The sequence below is a fragment of the Coregonus clupeaformis genome, chromosome 11 (assembly GCF_020615455.1).
Source record: "Coregonus clupeaformis isolate EN_2021a chromosome 11, ASM2061545v1, whole genome shotgun sequence".
Classification (NCBI taxonomy): domain Eukaryota; kingdom Metazoa; phylum Chordata; class Actinopteri; order Salmoniformes; family Salmonidae; genus Coregonus; species Coregonus clupeaformis.
In genome coordinates this window covers 37,566,940-37,585,733 of record NC_059202.1, presented here as the reverse complement: position 1 = coordinate 37,585,733, position 18,794 = coordinate 37,566,940, and the positions used below count along the sequence as shown (strand labels likewise).

Below are 18,794 nucleotides of genomic sequence, written 5' to 3'. Positions count from 1 at the left end.
AAGAGACCTCTGGTGGCATGTCTTGTGGGGTATGCATGGGTGGCCGAGCTTTGCGCCAGTAGCTCAAACAGACAGCTCGGTGCACCCAACATGTCAACACCTCTCATAAACACAAGTAGTGATGAAGTCAATCTCTCCTCCACTTTGAGCCAGGAGAGATCGACATGCATATTATTAATATTAGCTCGATGTGTACATCCAGGGGCCAGCCGTGCTGCCCTGTTCTGAGCCAATTGCAATTTTCCTAAGTCCTTTTTTGTGGCACCTGACCACACGACTGAACAGTAGTCCAGGTGTGACAAAACTAGGGCCTGTAGGACCTGTCTTATTGATAGTGCTGTTAAGAAGGTAGAGCAGCTTTTACTTCTCCCCATCTTAGCTACTGTTGTATCAATATGTTTTGACCATGACAGTTTACAATCCAGGGTTACTCCAAGCAGTTTAGTCACCTCAACTTGCTCAATTTCCACATTATTTATTACAAGATTTAATTGAGGTTTAGGGTTTAGTGAATGATTTATCCCAAATACAATGCTTTTAGTTTTAGAAGTATTTAGGACTAACTAACTTATTCCTTGCCACCCACTCTGAAACTAACTGCAACTCTTTGTTAAGTGTTGCAGTCATTTCAGTCGCTGTAGTAGCTGACATGTATAGTGTTGAGTCATCCGCATACATAGACACTCTGGCTTTACTCAAAGCCAGTGGCATGTCATTAGTAAAGATTGAAAAAAGTAATGGGCCTAGACAGCTGCCCTGGGGAATTCCTGATTCTACCTGGATAATGTTGGAGAGGCTTCCATTAAAGAACACCCTCTGTGTTCTGTTAGACAGGTAACTCTGTATCCACAATATAGCAGGTGGAGTAAAGCCATAACACATACATGTTTCCAGCAGCAGACTATGATCGATAATGTCAAAAGCCGCACTGAAGTCTAGCAAAACAGCCACAACAATCTTTTTATCATCAATTTCTCTAAGCCAATCATCAGTATATGAAAATTGTTTCCACAGAAAAGTTACAGTTGAATTCTGATGTTTACATACACTTAGGTCATTAAAACTCATTTTTCAACCACTCCACAAATTTCTTGTTAACAAACTATAGTTTTGGCAAGTCATTTAGGACATCTATTTTGTGCATGACACAAGTAATTTTTCCAACAATTGTTTACAGACAGATTATTTAACTTATAATTCACTGTATCACAATTCCAGTGGGTCAGAAGTTTACATACACTAAGTTGACTGTGCCTTTAAACAGCTTGGAAAATTCCAGAAAATGATGTCATGCCTTTAGAAGCTTCTGATAGGCTAATTGACATAATTTGAGTCAATTGGAGGTGTACCTGTGGATGTTTTTCAAGGCCTACCTTCAAACTCAGTGCTTCTTTGCTTGACATCATGGGCATATCAAAATAAATCAGCCAAGACCTCAGAAAAAATGTTTAAGACCTCCACAAGTCTGGTTCACAATTTCCAAATGCCTGAAGGTACCACATTCATCTGTACAAACAATAGTATGCGAGTATAAACACCATGGGACCACGCAGCCGTCATACCGCTCAGGAAGGAGACGTGTTCTGTCTCCTAGAGATGAACGTACTTTGGTGCGAAAAGTGCAAATCAATCCCAGAACAACAGCAATGGACCTTGTGAAGATGCTGGAGGAAACAGGTACAAAAGTATCTATATCCACAGTAAAACGAGTCCTATATTGACATAACCTGAAAGGCCGCTCAGCAAGGAAGAAGCCACTGCTCCAAAACCGCCATAAAAAAGCCAGACTACGGTTTGCAACTGCACATGGGGACAAATATCGTACTTTTTTGAGAAATGTCCTCTGGTCTGATGAAACAAAAATAGAACTGTTTGGCCATAATGACCATCGTTATGTTTGGAGGAAAAAGGGAGTAGTTTGCAAGCCGAAGAACACCATCCCAACAGTGAAGCATGGGGGTGGCATTATCATGCTGTGGGGGTGCTTTGCTGCAGGAGGGACTGGTGCACTTCACAAAATAGATGGCATCATGAGGAAGGAAAAATATGTGGATATATTGAAGCAACATTAAATTTACATTTTAGTCATTTAGCAGACGCTCTTATCCAGAGCGACTTACAGTTAGTGAGTGCATACATTTTCATACTGGCCCCCCATGGAAAACAAATCCACAACCCTGGCGTTGCAAGCACCATGCTCTACCAACATCTCAAGACATCAGTCAGGAAGTTAAAGCTTAGTCGCAAATGGGTCTTCCAAATGGACAATGACCCCAAGCATACTTCCAAAGTTGTGGCAAAATGGCTTAAGGACAACAAAGTCAAGGTATTGGAGTGGCCATCACAAAGCCCTGACCTCAATCCTATAGAAAATGTGTGGGCAGAACTGAAAAAGCGTGTGCGAGCAAGGAGTGCTACAAACCTGACTCAGTTACACCAGCTCTGTCAGGAGGAATGGGCCAAAATTCACCCAACTTATTGTGGGAAGCTTGTGGAAGGCTACCCGAAACGTTTGACCAAAGTTAAACAATTTAAAAGGCAATGCTACCAAATACTAATTGAGTGTATGTAAACTTCTGACCCACTGGGAATGTGATGAAAGAAATAAAAGCTGAAATAAATCATTCTCTCTACTATTATTCTGACATTTCACATTCTTAAAATAAAGTGGTGATCCTAACTGACCTAAGACAGTTAGGATCACTTAGTTTAAATCAAACTTAGTTTAAATGTATTTGGCTAAGGTGAATATAAACTTCCGACTTCAACTGTATATATTCTTTGGCATCTGGAAGTGTAAATTAACGTAGCAGGTGTAAAAGCAACACCTGAAACTAGCACATACTGGTCTTGACGAGAACAACAAAAAAACTGTATGGGCAGGATCTCTTCTGCACTGTTCAACCAATCCAGTAAATGTGAAGGAGGAGTTAAGATGGAGTGTTGCTTGTTAACGTCCAAAAGTGGAAGTCTCGTCACAGGGTGTCTTTCCATTTCCCCTGAAAACCGGAGCATGTTCTGGTTGTTGGGGACTCGACAGAGGCTACTGGAAGTGTGACCTGTTAGATTCAACAAAATGATCATGTTCTATGACTGTGTGTGTGTGCGCGTGCGTGTGAGAGAGTGTGTGTGTCTGCCCAATAGGTCAACAGTGTCATGGTTACACCTGTGGAGCAGGAACAGGGAATTTCTCCACTAAGAGGATTGTTCAGGATTTGACTGGATTGGCCTGATTGGATTTCACCAACCGCTGATTCATACCCTGAGTATGCCACTTACTGTGACGAGGTGTGAATAAAGGAGTCAGGCGCAGGAGGTAAAACACCCAAGTTCAGATTATTCCGTTTACATAAATCAAACGCTCCCAGTGTGAAAACGAAACTATAACAAGGGAAAATATTCCACCTTGGCAAGTACAAAATGAAGAGTAGCTCAACCGAGCTACTCGCTCTCACAGTAAACAATCACTCACAAAGACAAGGGGAACAGAGAGAACACTTATACACATACTAATTAGGGGAATTGACAAGACAAGACATGACAAGTGGAGTGATGAGAATTGGATCGGCAGTAGCTAGTAAGCCGGTGATGACGAACGCCGAAACCTGCCCGAACAAGGAGGGGAGGCAGCCTCGGTGGAAGTCGTGACACTTACACCTACATCACAGTAGTACAGTAGACTGCTATACACCTTCAGTACAGTAGCACTGTAGCCAACTCTATAGTACATGCTCAGTCCAATCTCTCGTCCCAGTTTGATAACTATACACCTTCAGTACAGTAGCACTGTAGCCAACTCTATAGTACATGCTCAGTCTAATCTCTCGTCCCAGTTTGATAACATAATTGAACACTTTTTTATTTCATTTCACCAGCACTGATTCATAGCCTGCCCACACAGCACAGTAGCACAGTAGCCTTCTATACATGCTCTGTCTACTATGAGTGTGTAATGGTCCCACACTCCCAGTTTGACAACATACTGTATCAGAATTTTGTACTTTGTTTGCTGAGCAGAGTGGCTGCACTTAAAGGGATAGTTCAACATTTTGGCAATTAAGCACTTTTTTCTACTTACCCAGAGTCACATGAACCATTTTTATGTATCTGCCTGCATGCAAGCTTCTCCTGTAGACTTCCAGTCATTGTGCTAACGCTAGTCAGCAATGGCTCCAGAAGCTACCTCTAACTTCCTTCATACTGGACACAGAGACAAATTATATCCATGAGTTCATCTGACTCTGGGTAAGTAAAAAAGTGCCAAAATGTCGAACTATCCCTTTAAAAGGCATAAGTTGACGCACACCCAAAACATTTTTTGTAGAGATTCTGACTCCCTTTAAACATCATTGTGTAGAGAATGTGTACATCATCCATCCCACATATCCCCAGCTGACTGGACTGTACTGTGGTGGTTGTGTGCTGCAGGCTGCAGAGCTCTGGACTTTGACTGGGCCGGCCTGCCTGCCCCTTACATCTTTTTCTGATGGCTGTGGCTCTCAGAGCTTTGAGTGAGGAGACAGAGATCCGCAAGAGAGGAGACAAGGGTCAGAGCCCACAGGAAGCTCAGGCAGTTCTACAGGCAACTCAAGAGTCTCTATGTGTCCTGTATTTGATTTGTGTTGTGCAGACGTAGTCCCACAATCATTGTTATAAAACACAGTGTATCATTCAATCAACCTCTCAGTTTTGTTCTCTCTCTCTTTCTATTGCTCTCTCGGTTTCACTTTCTCTCTCTCATTGCGCTCAGAGCGAAAGCCAAGCCACTGGTCCTAAAATACTCTTCCTCCCACTCTCTGCCCTTTCTCTGCTCTCTCTCCACTGTCCTCTCACTCACTCTGTCTTTACTGTCTGGCCAACCACCTTTGGACAGCTACAAACACAGCTACAGAGACAGGTAGATATAATTTATTTACTGATGTTCAGTGCCTAAGACATATACAGTAGCATGGGTTGTCTTGGTTTTCAGGCTTGTCCCTTGTTGTTTTTTACATTGGATAAAAATACAGACTCAGAGCTACAACATGGTATATCATACACTGCAGTTGAGGAACAATGGGAAAGTAATTCTGCTTTAAAGGTTGATACATTTGTTTTCCCACTTTTGAGAAAATGGCCCTTCAATGTTTTGGTACACCTACTGGAGAGCTCTGCTTTGTCTACACCAATTCAGCATTGTTCACACCCATCTCTTTAAGCATTCACATTGGAGGCCATGTGCTAAACAGAGTGAGTAAGGTAGTGTAGTAAACAACCAAAGATTTAAAGACTAAAAGTGGTGAAAGTAGTAGAAAAAAGTAGTAGTAAAAATACACTTCATCTAGTCCTTGGCCTATATTCTAATCTGACTTTGGTGCAGGTCATGTTGTTCTTCACATAACCATCTGGTAAACACACACTATATCAAATAAAATCAAAGTTGATTTGTCACATGCACATGATACAGAAGGTGTAAACGGTACAGTGAAATAGTTACTTGCATATTTGCTTAGTAGCAATATCAAAAATAGAAAGTGTCCAGATAAAAATATTGTATAAATATTTTATAATTATTAGATTATGCTTACCCAGACACACTTGTCTAAATTGATGGGTCATGTGAAATAAATTCTATAACCACCCCCCATCCACATCTAGCTAAGTGGATGGGTCACTATTGTCTAGACATGTACACATGTTTATGAAAGACAATAGATGACCGTAATCACCCCCAGACACACCTACCTAACTTGATGCGTCATGTAATCATCTGGCGAAGTGGCTAGCTAAACACTGAACCATAATCCCAACCCATACAGTACAAACGGATTGTCATAGCTAGCCACCTTACATTAAATGCTGTAGTATGAATCTGCAGGTAGCTAAAGCTAACCAACTAGTTTCAATGTTAGCTAGCTAGCTAACATTAGGCTATAACTATCAATGCACATGGCTTTCTGAGATATAAATAATATTACTACACAGATCATACACGTAATGTTAGCTAGCGAGCCAGCAAGCTAACATTTGCTAGATAGCTAACAGTACGCTTTAACCTGCAATGAAAACAACTTTCTGACAAAATTAGAAACGCATAATATCTGAAAATGTAGCTAGACTCGTCTTACCAGTATACATGGATGAACGCTTGTTTGGCCCGTTGTGTCAAGTCACTCTGGTTCACACTGACCATGTGCAGAAAGTAGTCCATCACAACTTTTTCCCACTGATCTTTGTCAATAGCGCCTGCTAAATTCAGGGCATCAATGTTGTTGAGAGCAGTAGCAAAACTTTTGCAGTACTCCATGGTTAACGTTATATCTTTCAAAAAAGCTGCGGGAGCAAGGACACATACTGAGCAGCTCATGTAATAGACAGAAGCATGCTACATGGCAGACCAATCCGAACTCATCTATGGGCATGTCCAGCCCAACCATTATCTCAGGCAATCATGGCTAGCAAAAAGGTTCCTGTGTTTTTCCGTGGCTAAACCAACTAGGCTCGTAATTTAACAACTCTATTCGTATTTACAGATAGCATACACGTTTGTTATTAAGGCACATGAAAGTTCACATGTTCCAGAAGGCACCTCTTTTTTTTTTTACCCCTTTTTTCTCCTCAATTTTGTAATAAAACATGTTTTTCTTTTTTTACCCCTTTTTAGTGATATCCAATTAGTAGTTACAGTCTTGTCCGATCACTGCAACTCCCGTACGGACTCAGGAGAGGCGAAGGTCGAGAGCCTTGCATCCTCTGAAACACGATCATGCCAAGCCGCACTGCTTCTTGATACACTGCTCACTTAACCCTTTAAGCCAGCAGCATCAATGTGTCGGAGGAAACACCGTACAACTGGCGACTGAAGTCAGCGTGCATGCGCCCGGCCCGCCAAAAGGAGTCGCTAGGGCACGATGGGACAAGGACATCCCGGCCAAACCCTCCCCTAACCCAGATGACGCTGAGCCAATTGTGCGCCGCCTCATGGGTCTCCCGGTCGCGGCCGGCTGCTGGGATCGAACCCGGGTCTGTAGTGATGCCTCAAGCACTGCGATGCTGTGCCTTAGACTGCTGCGCCACTCGTGAGGCCCTTCAAAAAACGCATTTTGATATATCTTTTTTAATTACGTTCAAATGCCTCTCCTATGAAGTAGTGACGTGCGACAAACGCCTAGCTTCCTGAAACAAGTCACATTTAACCAAACTGACCCAAATCTGAATCCATTTTTTTTTTGTCACCTGGCTTGTTTATTTGTTTATGAGTGTAACTATACTGTGCTGATGGCCAGGTGTGTATGTGTGTGTGTGAAAGAGAGAAAAAGTGAGAGAGAAGGCCAGGTGCATGTGGTCCCCGCTGGCATGTGCCTCAGCTTAGCTACCTGGCAAGCAGCCAGGCCCTGCTGGAGGATGGCGCTGTCACATTTTACATTTACATTTTAGTCATTTAGCAGATGCTCTTATCCAGAGCGACTTACAGTTAGTGCATACATTATAATTTTTTTCATACTGGTCCCCCGTGGGAAACGAACCCACAACCATGGCGTTACAAACGCCATGCTCTACCAACTGAGTTACACGGGACTACGTCAGGTAGGGTGGCTCACGCCCCAACATCAATGACAAGAACAAGGTTAAGAGTGGATAGGGTTGCAAAATAAGCTTTGACAAACATAAAAAAGTCAACATTTCTGGAGACACCTTGAAGTTTTGGAGACAGCCTCGCATTTGCTAGCATAGAGATTTGCAGTTGCTAATTAACTATAAATAAGCTAATTGTTCCACCCCACAGTTAGCCAAGAAGATTAGCTTGTTAGCTAAAGTGGTGCGAAGAAGATTAGCTAGTTATCTAAAGTGGCTTACAGTTCGTTAGCAATCTTACGCTCTTATGCTCTTTTGTGACGCACCTTCCATGCGTGTTCACTTTCCATGTGTATTCCGGCAACTTTCCCCAAATTCCCAGGTTTTCCAGAAATCCTGTTTGGAAGATTCCCGGAATCATGAAGTAATAAGCAGGAAATCTGTAATCCTCCAACCAGGACCTCTGGAAAACCTGATTCAGTAACATGGGATGAGAGGGATGGAGTAGGTTTGACAGCAGATGGCTGCAAATGTTCATAGTGTTGAAGTGAGAGAAGGAGTTGAACTTATTTTACCTTCTCCATCATTAACAGGTTAAAGGATTGGTTACACTATATTACAGGATCTATCTGTTGGCCAGGTCTTCTTCGTAAAAGTCTCCTGACCTCAATGGGACTTCCAGGATATTTAAAGGTTAAATAAAATCTGTTCTGACTGAATGAAATACTGTCTGGCTCGCTGACTGACTAGCTGACTAACTGGCTGACTGACTGAATGGAGTCTCTGGCCTCAGTTTGACCAGAGGCACTACTGCTGTAATTATAGCTACTGAGTGGAACACCATGAGTAAAACCATTTGTCATTATCACCGCTGTGACTGCTGTTTTACTGAAATAGAGCAATTTTGGTCAAACCACTACAAATGTGGTGTATTTTTATGTCATCGAAATCACCACATTATAACCCTGTTCTATAAACAAACACGTCTCTCTCTCTCCACCCCTCCCCCCTCTCTCTCCCTTTCTCTCTCTCTCTCTCTCTCAACCACAACAGTGAGGCTGTGCTAAGGCGATGTACCGTTACCATACACCGTACAGACAGATTCATTTTATTTACTGCAAATTACGTTTCCAGTAGTGTCACTGTCTGTAACCATACTTCAGGAGGTAAATGAATTGTTGTTCCCTTCAGTAATGCTGAGTTGAGACAGTCAGACAGTGATGAGTGTTGATCCCTTCCAGAGGTAGAAAGCTAAGGCAGAGGCAGAGGATATGATAGAAGAGGTAGAGGCAGAGGAGAGAGGAGTCAGCGAAGACAGAGGCAGTAAGAGGAAGAGGCAGAGGAAATGACAGAGAAAGTGAATGCTGTGCAGCCATATGTCACCAGGCAGGACTGTTTTTCTCCCCCATCTCCTTCCTCGCCCCCCCCTCCACTATCTCCTCCCTGAGCTGTTTCAGAGTGTAAGGTACTGCTTGGACTGGGCTGGGAGACAGCTGAAAAGACAGAGACAGAGGAGAGAGCCAGACAGACAGCCAGCCAGCTCCCCCTCCCTCCCTCCCTCCCTCCCCACTCCTCTGCTGATGAATTGTTTGGTTAGTGATGTGTGCTATTCTACTCTCTCTAGCTCTCTTCTCTCTCTCACTCTCCCTCTCTCTCTCTGTCTCTCTCTTTCTCGCACTTTTTCTTCACTTTTACACCCTCTCTCTCCCCTCCTTTCTCTAATTTTCTCATTCTCTCTCATTCTCTCCCTCCCCCTCTATCGCTCTCTCTCTCCCCTATCTAAAACTCATTGTGAGTTGTGGAAGGAATCCTATTGTTATTGCAGTATGTTGACCAGAGCTCAGACATTCCTCTCTACCCCCATGCTGCTCCTATGGAGAGAAGATATAGGACACACACATATGTTTGTTTTACTATCCTTGTGGGGACCAAACAATTGATTCCCATTCAAAACCTTTTTTTCCCTAACCTTAACCCCAAAACCCTAACCCTAAACCTAACCCTAAAATAGCCTTTTTCCTTGTGGGGACCGGAGAAATGTCCCCACTTGTCCGAATTTTCCTTGTTTTACTCAAACCAAAAACACGTGCACACACACACACACACACACAGATACACACTCACCGAGGGTGTCTCATGGGGCGTTGGGATATGCAAAAAACACATTTCCAATTCACACATGCGTATCATACACACTATGTATGAAATATGTCAAATATAAGCACCCACCTAATTATTATTATTACAGGGGACAGGAGTCGACAGGATTCGTTCCTAAGCAGAGATACAGGATACAGGGGACAGGAACTAGCCTACTCGTCTGCTCTCTCAGATTATCTGATCAGAGTCTTGATGATGACTTTGTTTTTTAGAGTCTTAATCCTAATAACCATAAAGCCCCACTATAGTCTTCATTATGGAATTGGCATGGTCTTAATTAGGATTAAGGCTAATAGTAAGACAATGTATCTTCAGTAGTCTGCTTAACATAGTCATAGCCAGGCAGACGGTTCATGTTGTGGTGCTGTTTGAGGCTAAAGAAAAGAAGGGAGAAAGGATGAGGAGGGAGGGGTTGAACCTGGTGAATTTACACACTCTCAGTGACTCCCCACTGGGTACAGACATCAATTCAATGTCTATTCCACGTTGGTTCAATGTAAAAAACATGGAAAAAATGTTGATTTAACCAGTGTGTGCCCAATGGGTCCGTGTGGGCTTGGTGGACCTCTGTGAGCCTCTCTGGAGTCCCTGCACTATGCAACAGGTTAGTTGTTATTGTACTATTTCACTGTAAAGCCTCCAGTCCCGCTCAACCTTCCTCAGATAGCTTCTTTGTCCCACCCCCCATACACGCGGAGACCGGCTCAATCGGTACCTCCAGTGATGCTATCTCTTTCATCGTTACCCAATGCTTAGGTGTACCTCCACTGTACTCATATCCTTCCGTATCCTTGTCTGTACATAATGCCCTGAATCTATTCTACAACGCCCGGAAATCTGCCCCGTTTATTCTCTGTACCCAACGCACTAGAAGACCAGTTCTTAAAGCCTTTAGCCGTATCCTTATTATATTCCTCCTCTGTTCCTCTGGTGATGTAGAGGTTAACCCAGGCCCTGCAGCCCCCAGTATCACTCCTACTCCCCAGGCGCTATCATTTGTTGACTTCTGTAACCGTAAAAGCCTTGGTTTCTTGCATGTTAACATCAGAAGCCTCCTCCCCAAGTTTTAGTTATTCACTGCGTTACCACACTCTGCCAACCCTGATGTTCTAGCAGTGTCTGAATCCTGGCTTAGGAAGGTCACCAAAAATTCAGAAATGTCCATCCCAAACTACAACATTTTCCATCTAGATAGAACTGCCAAAGGGGGCGGAGTTGCAATCTACTGTAGAGATAGCCTGCAGAGCTCTATCACACTATCCAGGTCTGTGCCCAAACAGTTTGAGCTTCTACTTCTAAAAATACACCTTTCCAGAAATAAGTCTCTCACTGTTGCCGCTTGCTACAGACCCACCTTAGCCCCCAAGTGTGCCCTGGACACCATATGTGAATTGATTGCCCCCCATCTATCCTCAGAGTTCGTACTGCTTGGTGACCTAAACTGGGATATGCGTAACACCTCGGCCGTCCTACAATCTAAACTAGATGTCCTCAATCTCACACAAATTATCAAGGAACCTACCAGGTACAACCCTAAATCCGTAAACATGGGCACCCTCATTGATATCATCCTGACTAATTTACCCTCTAAATACACCTCCGCTGTCTTCAACCAGGATCTCAGCGATCACTGCCTCATTGCCTGCGTCCGTAATGGGTCCGCGGTCAAACGACCACCCATCATCACTGTCAAATGCTCCTTAAAACACTTCAGCAAGCAGGCCTTTCTAATTGACCTGGTATCCTGGATGGATATTGACCTCATTCCATCAGTAGAGGATGCGTGGATGTTCTTCAAAAGTGCTTTCCTCTCCATCTTAAATAAGCATTCCCCATTCAAAATATTCAGAACTAAGAACAGATGTAGCCCCTGGTTCACCCCAGACTTGACTGCCCTTGACCAGCACATAAACATCCTGTGGCGTACTGCATTAGCATCGAACAGCCCCCGCGATATGCAACTTTTCAGGGAAGTCAAGAACCAATAAACACAATCAGTAAGGAAAGCAAAGGCTAGCTTTTTCCAACATAAATTTGCATCCTGTAGCACTAACTCCAAAAGGTTTTGGGACACTGTAAAGTCCATGGAGAATAAAAGCACCTCCTCCCAGCTACCCACTGCACTGAGGCTAGGAAAAACTGTCAGCACCGATAAATCTACGATAATCGAGAATTTCAATAAGCATTTTGCTACGGCTGGTCATGCCCCCCCCACCCCCGCTTCTCCTTCACCCAAATTCAGATAGCTGAAGTCCTGAAAGAGCTGCAAAATCTGGACCCCTACAAATCAGCTGTGCTAGACAATCTGGACCCTTTCTTTCTAAAATTAGCCGCCGAAATTGTTGCAACCCCTATTACTAGCCTGTTCAACCTCTCTTTCGTATCGTCTGAGATCCCCAGAGATTGGAAAAATGCCGCGGTCATCCCCATCTTCAAAGGGGGTGACACTCTAGATCAAAACTGTTACAGACCTATATTCATCCTACCCTGCCTTTCGAAAGTATTTGAAGGCCAAGTTAACAAACAGATCACCGACCACTTCGAATCCCACCGTACCTTCTCCGCTATGCAATCTGGTTTCTGAGCTGGTCATGGGTGCACCTCAGCCACGCTCACGGTCCTAAACGATATAATAACCGCGATTGATAAAAGACAGTACTGTGCAGCCGTCTTCATCGACCTGGCCAAGGCTTTTGACTCTGTCAATCACCGCATTCTTATTGGCAGACTAAATAGCCTTGGTTTCTCAACTGACTGCCTCGCCTGGTTCACCAACTACTTTTCAGATAGAGTTCAATGTGTCAAATCGGAGGGCCTGTTGTCTGGCCCTCTGGCAGTCTCTATGGGGGTGCCACAGGGTTCAATTCTCGGGCCGACTTTATTCTCTGTGTATATCAATGATGTCGCTCTTGCTGCTGGTGACTCTCAGATCCACCTCTAGATGCAGACGACACCATTTTGTATACATCTGGCCCTTCATTGGACACTGTGTTAACAAACCTCCAAACGAGCTTCAATGCCATACAACACTCCTTCTTTGGTCTCCAACTGCTCTTAAACGCTAGTAAAACTACATGCATGCTCTTCAATGGAACGCTGCTTGCACCCGCCTTCCCGACTAGAATCACTACTCTCGGCGGGTCTGACTTAGAATATGTGGACAACTACAAATACCTAGGTGTCTGGTTAGACCGTAAACTCTCCTTCCAGACTCACATTAAGCATCTCCAATCCAAAGTTAAATCTAGAATCGGCTTCCTGTTTCGCAACAAAGCCTCCTTCACTCATGCTGCTAAACATGCCCTCGTAAAACGGACTATCCTACCGATCCTTGACTTCTGCGATGTCATTTACAAAATAGCTTCCAACACTCAACTCAGCAAATTGGATGTAGTCTATCAAAGTGCCATCCGTTTTGTCACCAAAGCCCCATATACTACCCACCATTGTGACCTGTACGCTCTCGTTGGCTGGCCCTCACTACATATTCGTCGCCAAACCCACTGGCTCCAGGTCATCTATAAATAACTGCTAGGCAAATCCCTGCCTTATCTTAGCTCATTGGTCACCATAGCAACACCCACCCGTAGTATGCGCTCCAGCAGGTATATCTCACTGGTCATCCCCAAAGCCAACACCTCCTTTGGCCGCCATTCCTTCCAGTTCTCTGCTGCAAATGACTGGAACAAACTACAAAAATCTCTGAAGCTGGAGCCACTTATCTCCCTCATTAACTTTAAGCATCAGTTGTCAGAGCAGCTTACCGATCACTGTACCTGTACACAGCCCATCTGTAATTAGCCCACCCAACTACCTCATCCCCATATTGTTATTTACATTGTTATTTGTTTTTGTCATTTGCACCCCAGTATCTATATTTGCACATCATCTTCTGCACATCTATCTCTCCAGTGTTAATACTAAATTGTAATTATTTTGCACTCTGGCCTATTTATTGCCTTACCTCCATAACTTACTACATTTGCACACACTGTATATAGATTTTCTATTTTCTATTGCTTTATCGACTGTACGTTTTTGTTTATTCCATATGTAACTCTGTGTTGTTGTTGTTTTTACCGCACTGCTTTGCTTTATCTTGGCCAGGTCGCAGTTGTAAATGAGAACTTGTTCTCAACTGGCTTACCTGGTTAAATAAAGGTGAAATAATGTTTTATTTTATTTTATGATGTTTACCTAATGCACAGATAGATATCCTAGTGCAGATAAGAGACAGGGGTTATAGTGATGACTCACAGTCATACAATAATCTGATGTTGACATCACATGCAGTTTTCTTAGATAACTGGGTCATATTTATTAATGCAAAACGTGATAAAACAATTTCCAACGACAAAGAAAAGGTAGGTTCAGGTAGTCCCTCCCTGTTTGAGTTTGTTTTCTTCCGTTTGGTGCCTAGTGATGAATACGACCCTAAGGAATGAGTGTAGCAGCAGAAATCATCATCAGCACATGTTGCTTGTTGAAACAAAGCCCAGTGAACAGACCAGTACAGTAACAACACTATAATAACAAGATATGGACCTCAGAGCTCTGAGCTTTAGCTTAAGTAACCTGAGATGTTTGTCAGTTTGCTGGTTTATAGTTACAGCTGCTATGGTGACCTTAGAGGGACTGAGCGCCACTGGGGTGTTACCAATCATTGCCGATGGAAACATACAGTTGACAGAAAACATCCAAGTGATATGGTGGCCCATTGAGGCACACCAGTGAGGTAAGGCAGTTGAACTGAGAAAGCAGGAAAAGGAGGACGGAGGGAGGATTTTGAGGAGTTAAAGAAGAAAGAAGGCAGAGAGGAGAAGCAGAGGGAGGAGGAAGACGAGGAGGAGGAGAGGGGCTCTGTGAGGCTTTTGTCAATGAGCCTGTGATGCGTGTGGTTTTCAGCATTTGCAGCTAATGATTTGCACAGCTGATTAATGTTGATCAGAGGCTCCATTGAGAGTGCTGAGTATAGTGGGCAATATGCATTTTAAAGACTTTTAATACATGGAAATGGCATTTCAGGGTTGTGGTGGAGAGAAGTGGCCTTAGGGCTTCAACTGTCTGTCTGTCTGTCTGTCTGTCTTATGAAAGGGAGGGAGGGGACTGCAGTGCTGTTCGAATAAATTATGCTTCGGTCAGCGAACACCCTGAATGTCTATATCGCAACATCACAACTCTGTGACCATGGAAATGGTCCTGTTCAGGGGAATGAACCCCTAATACTGTACTATACGCCTGTGAGACGCATGGATGCTGTAGTTAGCTATTGTATTAGCTATGCCTGTTGCAACAACATTGTTACATTTACATTTTAGTCATTTAGTCTTATCCAGAGCGACTTACAGTAGTAGTGAGTTCATAAATTTTCATCCTTTTTTTGTAGTGGTCCCCCAGTCAGACATAGTTGTGCAAAGGCTCGTACACAGCGTTTTATGTTTTCATATGAAGTCAGAGTTAATATTTATCTGAATGGATCCCCTTATTTCTTGTTCTCCCAAACTGCCTACATGCTCTGTGTTGGTTTCGAGAGAGAGAGAAAGAAAGAGAAGCCCAGTAATTGGATGCCATGTCCCTCTCAGCTGTTGAACTAACGCCTGTATTCCTTGTCCTGTTTACCATAGTTACGCTGCCCACCCCCAGTACACCCCCTGTACACCCCCAGTACAGGCAGTAAACAAGAGCCTTCCCCCCTTCTCTCTCACAACTATGTCAAGTTCACACACACACATACACACACAAACACTCAAATACGCCAAGATCAAATAGAATTCATGAAAGTCAATAAACAGGCCTCTGTACTTTCATTTTCTACCCCCGCGTGCGTGCCTGCCTCCTGCCTGTCTTGCGTAGTACCTTGTCCGTCATTTTTTTCTGGAAAATGAAAATCCTCATGAAAACGTTTCCATTTCACAATGTTGCCCTCATCACTGGATCAGATTGCTATCAGATACTCCTGGTGTTGCACTACTCCTCTGCCATTCCTCACTTGGTTTCTCTCTTCTCTGGGTTTTGTTTTTCTCTCCTTCATCATTCGCTTTCTTTCCCTCCATTTGTTGTTCCCTCTCCTCAGCACGTTTTTGGAACATTAAATTTGAGGTGTTCCTTCATTTCTGTCCTCCTGAACATTTCAGTAGTATCGACTAGAGCCATATTATAGATGTATTGTTGTTGGTATCTGCTATACTGGGCCAAGAATGATATCTTCTCTTACATTTCCTCTTTTGTTAGCAGTAATAGTTGTTGTTTTGTGTTGTCTGCCTCACAGACTGTGTAGAGGAGGTGTAGCCAGATCTTGTTAGTAGAGGGTTAGAGAGTGGAGGGTTTAACCGAGTGTACTGTGGGTTTAAATCCTCCTCGAACGTAACAGAGTGAAGACGCCCTCCTTGAAGGAGAGAGAGAGAGAGAAAGAAAGAAGAGAGAAGTACTAAGAGAGCAGGCGGAAGTGAGGGAGGGCGAGAGATGACAAAGACGGAGAGAGAAATAGAGAGTGAGAATCAGAGAGACAGGGGGAGAAACAGATAGGGAGGGATAAAGAGAGAGAGAGAGAGAGAGAGAGAGAGAGAGGTCTCCTGGCACAGGGGGTAGTGTACTGATGAGTTGTGGATGGCACGGTGGTGGCACGTTGGTGGCATGGTGTGGCCATGAGGGCTTTACTGTGATCCCACACTGATCCTCTACCCTGGCACACACACACACACACTCATATACAAACACACACACACAGAACCTGTCTGTCTGCCAGCTTCCACAGCTCTGCTCCACTCAGCGCTCCACTCAGCTAATCTAAAGCATCTCTGGCAAAAACACTCTTGTCTTCTTAATAGGAGAGGAATTGCCTTCAAATCAATGAGAGTTTCCAAGTCGCTGGGTTGCTGCTTTCTCTGCCCAGAAGCCAATGAGAACCATCTGTCATGCAAAAACCCTTGTTGATACACAGCACACACACACACACACACACACACATACAGTGCATTCGGAAAGTATTCAGACCCCTTCCCCTTTCCCACATTTTGTTACGTTACAGCCTTATTCTAAAAATGGATTAAATAAATAAAAATCCTCATCAATCTACACACAATACCCCATATTGACAAAGTGTAAACAGGTTTTTAGAAATGTTTGCAAATTTATTAAATATAAAAAAACTGAAATACCTTATTTACATACGTATTCAGACCCTTTGCTATGAGACTCGCAGTTGAGCTCAGGTGCATCCTGTTTCCATTGATCATCCTTGAGATGTTTCTACAAATTGATTGGAGTCCACCTGTGGTAAATTCAATTGATTGGACATGATTTGGAAAGGCACACACCTGTCTATATAAGGTCCCACAGTTGACAGTGCATGTCAGAGCAAAAACCAAGCCATGAGGTCGAAGGAATTGTCCGTAGAGCTCAGAGACAGGAATGTGTCGAGGCACAGATCTGGGGAAAGGTACCAAAACATTTCTGCAGCATTGAAGGTCCCCAGGAACACAGTGGACTCCATCGTTCTTAAATGGAAGACGTTTGGAACCACTAAGACTCTTCCTAGAGCTGGCCGCTCTGCCAAACTGAGCAATCGGGGGAGAAGGGCCTTGGTCAGGGAGGTGAACAAAACCTGATGGTCACTCTGACAGAGCTCTATAGTTCCTCTGTGGAGATGGGAGAACCTTCCAGAAGGACAACCATCTCTGCAGCACTCCACCAATCAGGCCTTTATGGTAGAGTGGCCAGACGGAAGCCTCTCCTCAGTAAAAGGCACATGACAGACCGCTCAGAGTTTTCCAAAAGGCATCTAAAGGACTCTCAGACCATGAGAAACAAGATTCTCTGGTCTGATGAAACCAAGATTAAACTCCTTGGCCTGAATGCCAAGCATCCCTACGGTGAAGCATGGTGGTGGAAGCATCATGCTGTGGGGATGTTTTTCAGCGGCAGGGACTGGGAGACTAGTCAGGATCGAGGGAGAGATGAACGGAGCAAAGTACATAGAGGTCCTTGATGAAAACCTGCTCCAGAGCTCTGAGGATCTCTGACTGGGTCGAAGGTTCACCTCCCAACAGAACAATGACCCTAAGCATACAGCCAAGAAAATGCAGGAGTGGCTTCAGGACAAGTCTCTGAATGTCCTTGAGTGTCCAGCCAGAGCCCAGACTGGAACCCGATCGAACATCTCTGGAGAGACCTGAAAATAGCTGTGCAGCGACGCTCCCCATCCAACCTGACAGAGCTTGAGAGGATCTGCAGAGAAGAATGGGAGCAACTCCCCAAATACAGGAAGCTTGTAGCGTAATACCCAAGAAGACTTGAGGCTGTCATCGCTGCCAAAGGTGCTTCAACAAAGTACTGAGTAAAGCGTCTGAATATCTAAAAACCTGTTTTTGCTTTGCATTATGAGGTATTGATGAGGGGAAAAAAACAATTTATCCCTTTTAGAATATGGCTGTAATGTAACAAAATGTGGAAAAGGTCAAGGGGTCTGAATACTTTCTGAATGCACTGTAGATACACACACACTTGTGCGCACACACCCACACGTTAAGACCCCCCACACACACACACACACACACACACACAAACACCCACAAAAAAATACAAAAACAACGTATTGACCGTGATGAGTATCTGGTGCTGTAGCTCAGCGGGCTAGGCTAGTATGATGCTATGCTAATCTTGTTAGCCAGGAGGGGACTATTATGCTTGGTACATTTCATTTTAATTTCTATTTCATTTTTACAATAATTGTAATACTTTTCAGATTTCATCTCTTCAGTTTGTGTTGGAAAGAGAAAGGTTAATATTGACTAGAAAATATTATCCAATGCCTTCAGAAGTTGGACAGAAGGCCTCTGCCATTCAACTGTATTAGAGCAGCATGTTGGAGTGACATTTTAACTTCACTACTGAGAGCACAAGAGGGAATGCAGTAGTTTTCCCACAGTAACGCAAAGCAACGTTAGCTAGCTTGTGTTTAGTAGTGTGACAATATTAGCTAGCTTGTGTTGTAGTAGTGTGACAATGGCGATGGCGGCTGCAGCAGCTGTTATCAACTTCAAGGTAGTTGTTATTGCTAATTTATTAGCATCACCCTTTTC

General features: G+C 43.7%; 1 protein-coding gene across 2 annotated transcripts in view; it reads left to right on the top strand.

Moving 5' to 3' along the window:
• LOC121539578 (alpha-(1,6)-fucosyltransferase) overlaps positions 1-18,794 on the top strand; it is a 139,690-nt gene that overhangs the window by 18,089 nt on the left and 102,807 nt on the right. Inside the window, exon 1 of one of the 2 annotated variants that reach the window (XM_045223548.1) lies at positions 4,875-4,897. The exons of the other annotated variant lie outside the window; for it this stretch is intronic. The gene's annotated coding sequence lies outside the window, so the exon portion shown is untranslated. Of the gene's footprint in view, positions 1-4,874; positions 4,898-18,794 lie in introns of those variants that run through there. 2 annotated transcript variants of the gene reach the window in all.